General features: G+C 38.1%; 1 pseudogene; it reads left to right on the top strand.

Annotated features, from left to right (window-relative positions):
- The first annotated feature begins 1,240 nt into the window (after positions 1–1,240).
- Positions 1,241–7,973, top strand: LOC117033737 (metalloendopeptidase OMA1, mitochondrial-like; annotated as a pseudogene).
- Positions 7,974–8,235: the final 262 nt, after the last annotated feature.

The raw sequence follows: 8,235 nt of genomic DNA, 5'->3' as shown, positions 1-8,235 counted from the left end.
GAGACTCAGCAAGTATCACCCAAGTGAGTAAACTGCAAAGCTGAAATTTGAAATTGAAATTTCAAGTCTCTCTGACTCCAAAAACTCTCAGCCACATGACCTGTGGCATGTTGCTTTGAACTAGAAATTTCTCAACTGAAAAGGAAGGTAGATGGTGGTCATTGATTTCGTTCTGAAGTAGTTATTGAGTTATTATATGCTATACACGTGCTACAGATATAACCGTAAGCTAAACACAGAAATGACATTCAGCCTAATAGGGGGACAAATATTTGAATAATTATACTGAAGAAATGAATAACTAGAAACTGATCCCCAATACTCTGGAAAATAGAAACACAACTTCATGTTTCATTCCTATGGAGATAAGGAACGTTGGGAGTTGGGAAAGTCAGGGAGGACTTCCCTGAAAAATTTGCTATGAGCTCACAACTGAAGGATAAGAAGAAGTTAACTGAACAGAAGGGGAGAAAGTGGGAAGGGTTCCTTTAGGAAATCCAGACAGAGAAAGTAGTGGGAACAGATGCTGGTGGCAAGACAAGCATGGTTCTTTCAAGGCTCTGAGTGTTGCCAATGGAGCTGGATAGGGCGTGGGGGAGATTTCCTTGACAAAATCTTCCTAACCAATGCGGTTGTTCTGTGGTTTAAAGTCAAAGAGAGGCAAAGGCCAGCCAACGGAGAGTGCTCTGTAAATTAGAAAGCACTATGTTAATGTGAATGTTTGTGGGAGTTTTGCTGGTTTCTTATTTTTACAAGACTATAACATTTCCCCCAAACTATTCTTAAAGTCTTAGCATAAAGTGAAACCTTTTCATGGCGTGAAATTGGGGTTTACAGAGGAGCTTCTGTTTCAACACTGACAAAGCTCGAGACACAGTTAGCTTAACTCCTGGGATGAAAATGTGCTTCAGAGGATTCAATAGGCAGCTTCTGGCTGTTTGTAAAGAAGTCACCCTCAGACAGACAATACACATTCGTAGTTTGATTAATTATGAATGTGTGCTTCTTGGCGGATGGGAGGAGAGCTACAGAAACTCAGGCTGTCTCACAGTCCAGAGAACAGAGGAGAATTTTTCCCACTGGATAGTAGAAGAAGAGGGGGAGCAGATGGCTGGTGGGTTGGTACATGACTAATCCTGTGGAAAAGTACAACACATTCCCACATGGGAGTCTCGCCTACCTTTCTTCCAGGTGTCCCTTCTAGTGAGGACTGGAGCACACCCTTTCTTCATAGCCCGAGATGAAGATGGGGACCCATCTCCTTCCTGATCAAAATGATTTGCCTTTACTCCTTGTAGGAGTAAAGTATCTCTTTTCAGTCAGGCATGTCTTCAGTGAGAATTTATGAAGTGCTCACTCTGCACCACTCTATTAGACACTGCAGATTTAAGGACAATGAGAAACCATTTTTGACTTCAGCCTAATGAAGGAGACATAGATGAAAATACATACCAATCCCAATAAAGCAAGGACAGAGAAATATACAAAGTTCTAGAAGAATCCAGGGGAGACAATGATTAATTCTGCCAGGGAACATCATAAAATGTGTTAAAAGGGAGGGACATTTGAGCTGGATCGTGAAGGATATGTGGAGTGCAGTAGGCTAAGGAGATGAAAACAAGCTTTCTAAGAAAGAGCAGGGGAACCAAATGCACTGAGGTTTGATAATGCATCACACAAAGCAGGACTGATAAAACAGTTTGGACCCAGATTATGAAGAAAGATGAATGTCAGGTTCATGACACTATAAATAAAAGAGCAAATAATCCCCCTGACTTGTTCATTATTGTTTCCAGTTTGTGTATTGTCTAGGCTGAATAAATGTCCAACAGCCAAGAAGCCATTGGTTCCTGCCACTAAATGAGCCAGTTCATCAACATGGGAAATCTTTTGTGACATTTAAGAAAGAAAAGGAAGAGAAGGAAGGAAGGAAAGCAAAAAAGGAGGAAGGAAGGAAAGAAAGGAAACAGGAAGGGACGGAGAGAGGGAGGGAGAGAAAGCAGGATGGACAGAGATACAGATAAGCCATAACCTATAACCTAAAGAAGGAAAAGGAGAAAATAAAGAAGGAAATAAAAAGTAAGAAATCATTTGGGTCCACTGCCAACAAGAGTTAGGAAAGCTGATTTCTTAAGATAAACTGAAGTAAAACAAAATATGCTCCATATGTTGAAACTGTATACTTAGTTTGAGATAAACAAAAACATGTTTGGAGAATAGCTGCCATAATTAAAAAGAAATTAAAAGAAAGAAAGAAAGAAAGAAAGAAAAGCCATCTGGAGATAGATATATATTTAAACATACACACACACACACACACACACACACACACACACACACACACAATACACAGTGATTCCAAAACTTGGAGTTTTTCTTAATTTAAGTAAACTTGCTCGTTGCAAAAGGGCATTGCAACAATCTTTGCCCAAAGCACCGTATGTTCCACGCTGGAGCTGTACAGAGCTACTCAGCATTGCTCAAACACCAGAAGACCTTTCCAAATCCTGTCCTTTGCTCCTGCTTTCTTCTCTGTTGTGAATGTACGTCCCTCCTTTTCCCAAAGGACTACTCCAACTAACCGCTGAGAACTCAACTCAAGCGTCGAGTACTCCTAGCTGTGTTCCAGACACTTAGCGTAGTTCATAATGGCTTCCTCCTCTGTGAACTTTGTGCATGTGTATCACTTTCCTGTGGCTGCTGTAACAAAGCATCATGAGTTGGCTGGCTGAAAACAATAGTTTATTGCTTCATAGGCTAGAAGTCTGAAATCTGAAATCAGGCAGTTGAAATCAGGGTTGATTCCTTCTGAGGCGTCTGAGGGGAAAACTATTGCAAGCCTTTCTCCTAGCTTCTAATGATGGTTGGCAATTCTTGGTGTTCTTTAAACTGGAGATGCATCACTCCAACCTCTACCTCCATCTTTACGTGACACTCTCTCTGTGTCTCCATGGCCACATGGACACCATAAGGACACTATAAGGACACCAGCCATGTTGCTTTAGGGCCCCACCCTACTCCAGTGTGACCTCATGTTAACTCAAGTCACATCTGCCACCACCTCATTTCCAAATAAGATCACTTTCTGAGGTACTGGGGATTAGGACTCCAACATATTTTTTGTTGAGGACACAAGTCAACCCATAACAACATGTCTCTAATATAGATATGGTTTCACCAAAGGAGTCAGATGTATGCATGTCTATGGCCCCATCCCTGAAGAAGCTGATGAGAAACTCCATTTCAAAGACCATATGTGTATGTGTATATATATGTGTGTATATACATATATATGTGTATATATGTATATACACATGTATATATACCTTGTTTCCAAGACCAAGCATAGTAAATTCATAGTTAATGTTTTCTAAATTGAATTAAATATGGAAAATTATAGACAGAGTGTCTGTGATTAAAGCTAAAAGGAGATTAGGAGGCAGTTAAGTCTACATTGAGGGGAAGCATGAGGCATATGGCGACCCTCACATCACTGTACTTCCCAGGTGGGGATTTCTTTCCCTGCAGTGGGCAATGTGGCAGAACAGTACCCTTGCTGGAATAACCTCATTGGAATAACCTCATGGACGAGCATCTGAGAATAGAAGACTCACATGTGAATGTAGTTCCATGTAGGTAGCTATACCAATAGTATTGATACTGTCACTTCTCTGTTTGCCTCAGTTTAGCCTCAAAAAAAAAAAAAATGAGAATCAGACAAGAAGGAATGATTTTAAAATGAAATGAAGCATACAAGTTTATTTTCAAAGGAAAATTTGTCCAAAGCCCCAATTTAAAGAGCAGATCTATGTGAAGCTGCCAGAGATAGGATGAAGAAAGTTGAGCCTGGAATGCCACTAGAGAGAGAACTGCTAAGGAGGGACAAAGATCTTAGAAAAAGCTTACTGTGGCTGTAGAATGGTATTCCAAAATGGCCTCCCAATGTTATCTCTATAGTCAAGTAGTCAATTTTAAATTAGTTCGGCCATATATATATATACATATATATATATATATATATATATATACATATATATATATATATACATATATATATATATATATATTTTTTTTTTACAAAGTCATCGTTGTTTTTCACCATATTCTAACTATATGATCACAAAGGTAACATAGTCTGGCGGAGGGACAGAGAATGTAGAAGACAACATGTGAATTTCAACGAATGGAGATGGATTTGTCATACTCGAGTTAGTGATATCCAAAACAATGTATCATAAATATCCCTTTGCAATTTTTGCTCCAGCAACCATGAGTTGGTTCTATTTCCCAGGGCACACATTTTGTTGTAGGCTTCTGTTCCTTAGTGCATGCTGATCCTTCATTCTGATGTACCTATCCCTACTTTCAACCCCTATTCTTTCCAAATAGAATTTAAGCTTAACGTTCTCCAGGAAACCTTCTCTGAACACTCAGGTCCAATTAACCTTCACCCTCCTCCATGCGCCTCTGTGCATCCCCTGTGGCTTAGATGAAGTGATACAGCTGTACTATCATACTGACTTGTGATATTCATTTGCTGCTTATTTTCAAATAATGGGTTCGTCTGGGGCAGTCTTATTTGTAATGTCTTAACTCCCCAGTAATAATTCAGTGTGCCTGGCACATAATAGTATTAATAAATGTTTGCTGCATTAATTAATGTATAGGAGAGTCTATCTCAAACTGTTTTAAAAGTTTTCGGGCAACCTTGGAAAAGTATCAAGATGGATGTAGGCATAATTTGCATATCAGAATTCTATTTAATTTGTATAAGAGAAATGAAATACTACAGTCAAATCTCTGGTTGTTTTGTATTCCTGATTCAACACAGTCATGAAAAGGGAACACAGAAAACGGACATTTTTTTTTCAAATCTCTCTTGGAAATTAGCCCAGGAGCCAAATGTTTTGTTTTAATGGTATGTTTTTCCTCTCATACCACAACTAGTAAACATTTCAGATCACACATACATACAATGTTTGTTTGTATTTACTATAATTCCCTTTGCAACTCCAGATGCTTGGACCATTTAGGCATCTAATACATGCTTGATGAATTAAGGAATAAATGAAGGAACACTTAAATAAAATGAGCTAAGATTCTGACATCCATTAGCAAGCTGTTACCAGTTTTCATCTGCCTAATTTCAATATAGGCCATCCATTAGGAGAGACAGATGGAAAGATGTGATGCAAATAACTGATCTGTTCAATGCTTTTGAATCAATATTTAAAAGATCATCCCTTAGAAGATGTTTGGTATACCATGAGGCAGAATACTGAGTTCGGACTCCAGGTCTGTCCCCATGTTACTATATGAGATTCACTTTTTGACTAAGTAGATCGAGCTTGGTCCCACCTACACTGACATATCCTGACTTTATAGAATATACAGCAGATTTTCTTTAGTCCCAATAAAGTCCAGTGCTATTCTGACATGATTATGCATTATGCTGGATTACAATATTTGTACATCGCAGCCACATTTTTAATTTGGTATTTTTGGTAGGCAGGCATCATCTCAAAGTTTTAATTTACAGAAATAAAATCCTGTCTCTGAATAATTTCCAGGAAAAGTTGTTGGAAAAAAACTCATCCTTTGTCCCACAGGCAATGCACCTCTGGTTCCATACTTCTCTCCCATTCTATATTCAAAAGATCTTCAATTAATAAAACTCTTCTCCTTCTTAGAGAAGAGTTTCATTGAGCAGTATTTGAAAGTGGAGCATGCCTCTTGGGGTAGAAGAGGTAGGGATCTCACTTAGTATCTCAAGTCATTTATTAAACATTTCTTCCAACTACATAACACATTCCCCTGAGAATTCTGGCAAATTAAGCATTCCCCTACCTTCTTCCACTCCATGCTCACTTTATAAATCATTTCGCTGATCAGTGTCAGGGTGACCTGCCATGTCTGATCATGCATTTATACAACAGCTTAAAACGCACAGCGCTTTCATCTGCGTTATCTTGAGAGAGCCTCTCAAGTCTTAAAAGGGCAGGTCAGCTTGATTTCTGCTCATTTTTCAGACAGGGAAATTAAGTCTCAGAACTTTCAAGATTTATGAAAGGATAGATACTAAAAATAGAATTGATTACACCATCGTGCTTTAATGGGATTCAAGAAACCACTTTTCTTGCTCACACATTATTTTTCAACATATTTACTGAGCATCTATTATTTGCAGATATTGTGCTTAGTGTGGGTGTCATAATGGTAACCAAGCCATACTCCCTTCCCTCACTGAGCTTATAGTAGGGGATAAAAAGATAGAGGCAATCGCAATGCTTAATAACTCGCTCAGGAAAGCAAATAAACAAACACACACAATCACTAATTGGGAGATGTCATCTTCTCTTTTGCCACCTCTAGGATAATCATGCAAAAGAAAAGTGAGCTTCATCTATGGACTGTAGCTTGCAACTAGAAACTATTTTCTTCCAATGTAATTCACTTACCAACTGGAGAAAAACATAACACACAAGCTCTAACCTTACTACTGTCATGAAGTATAAATTAACCATATATTATAGTAAGTAAGAATCAGGCTCTGGGAGTAAATCGGTGATAGGTTGGCTTTTCTGCCTGGAAATTTTCATTTCTATCGGACTTTTAATAACAAAAGAACAGGATGCTTCTTGAGTTCCAAAAACAAGACAATTCAGATTCTTACCCCAAAATGTGCTATACGAAATGACTCTTTTTCAAGACAGACACTGATTTAAAAAGTTGTAATCATTCCTACTCTTTCAGTATAGTGTCCTCTACACTGTTTTCCCATAAGAAACACCAGAAGTCCTGCTTTCAAGCTGCTCTGGTGGTTCCTTTCTTGATAATTCTTAAACCAGTGCAGAAATGACTTACGATCAGTGTAGGCAGGGGTGTAAGGAAATGGTGGCGGGCAATTCCCCTTAACAAGAAGGAATTAGTTAAAGGAAGTATAAGGAAGAATAATTGGAAGCTATTATTCCTTGGTTTGAGTAGTTTAGGATTCCTATTTGTCGTGTTTCATTTTACTCATCTGGCGGTGAGTCCAGTCACAGGAAGGAGTAAGCTGTAATACTATTATTGGGGAAAGAACTTTTCAGGCCTTTATCAGAATCGGATGGAAGAATTTTAATATGATATGCTAACTGAAAGATGCCAATACCTGACTGTTAAAGTAGTGGTTAATCATCTAATTGAATTCAATAAAGATATCCCACAGATCTCTGAGATCAATTGGGTTATTCATGTGGTTGATTCCCCAAATATATAAATGCCTTGATGCTTCCAAATGGATGTGCTTCTCTTTCCTAGACTTTCAAATAGTGCAACTGATATTCATCAACTTTCTTTCCTTCTGGGCCATGAAACAGTACATTCAGTATTTGGGCATGCTGGAGGAAAAAAAAGAGAAAAAAAGAAAAAAAAAAAAAAAACTAGCTTGGTTCATTCCTTGGTCTGATTTTTCTCACAATGATTTGGGCAATTTGTCCTCAAGATAGTTTGTCAGTTTGGGGATAGTGGATACAGTCTAAATTGCAGGAGTACATATATGTTTGATAGACCATACAGTAGAACATTGGAGGCTGAAGCTGACAACGTTGAACTGCTGTTTGCTGCAAAGGCTTGTGTGGACATTGGAGCTAGTTCAGCCTTTTGGCAGCTGACAGAAGTTACAGATAATTCCCTTGGTCATCCCAACTTGCCAGAATGGGTATCCACTTACCCTTTTCATGGAAATTAAGTTGAGCACTTGGATAGATTTATACCTCAGGCTCTCAGAATTAGAGCGATCTGTAATTGCCCCACCACTTTCAGGACCAGACCTTCGATTACTATTCAAACTCAGCATGAAGCATTTTCTTGAAAAATTAGAGAAAGGAGACTTACATATCACTGTTAAGAAACAGAAAATGGATACTCTTCCTATGCAAAAACAGGAGCAAATACTGTTAACATTTATAGTTGAGAAAAGAACTGGCAGTTGAATTAAAATTTATGAGACGCAGGACCTATAAAGAATGCAGCAATCTTTATCATTTTTATGTTACTTTTTAAAAAGGATGTTTGGAATGAAAACAAAACTGGATATTCAGGGTCAAATCATGCATATTGCAGATATTGTCCAAATTTTCCTACTAGGTATTTATTTTTCATGAAATATTGACGTATTTTAATCTATTTACAAATATCTTCAATGCGGGAAATGTCATAGAATAAGTTTATATTACACATTTAAAAATCACTTAT

The sequence above is a fragment of the Rhinolophus ferrumequinum genome, chromosome 14, assembly GCF_004115265.2.
Source record: "Rhinolophus ferrumequinum isolate MPI-CBG mRhiFer1 chromosome 14, mRhiFer1_v1.p, whole genome shotgun sequence".
NCBI classification, from domain to species: domain Eukaryota; kingdom Metazoa; phylum Chordata; class Mammalia; order Chiroptera; family Rhinolophidae; genus Rhinolophus; species Rhinolophus ferrumequinum.
The sequence above is the reverse complement of the archived record's forward strand: the minus strand, read 5'-3'. Positions and strand labels throughout refer to the sequence as shown.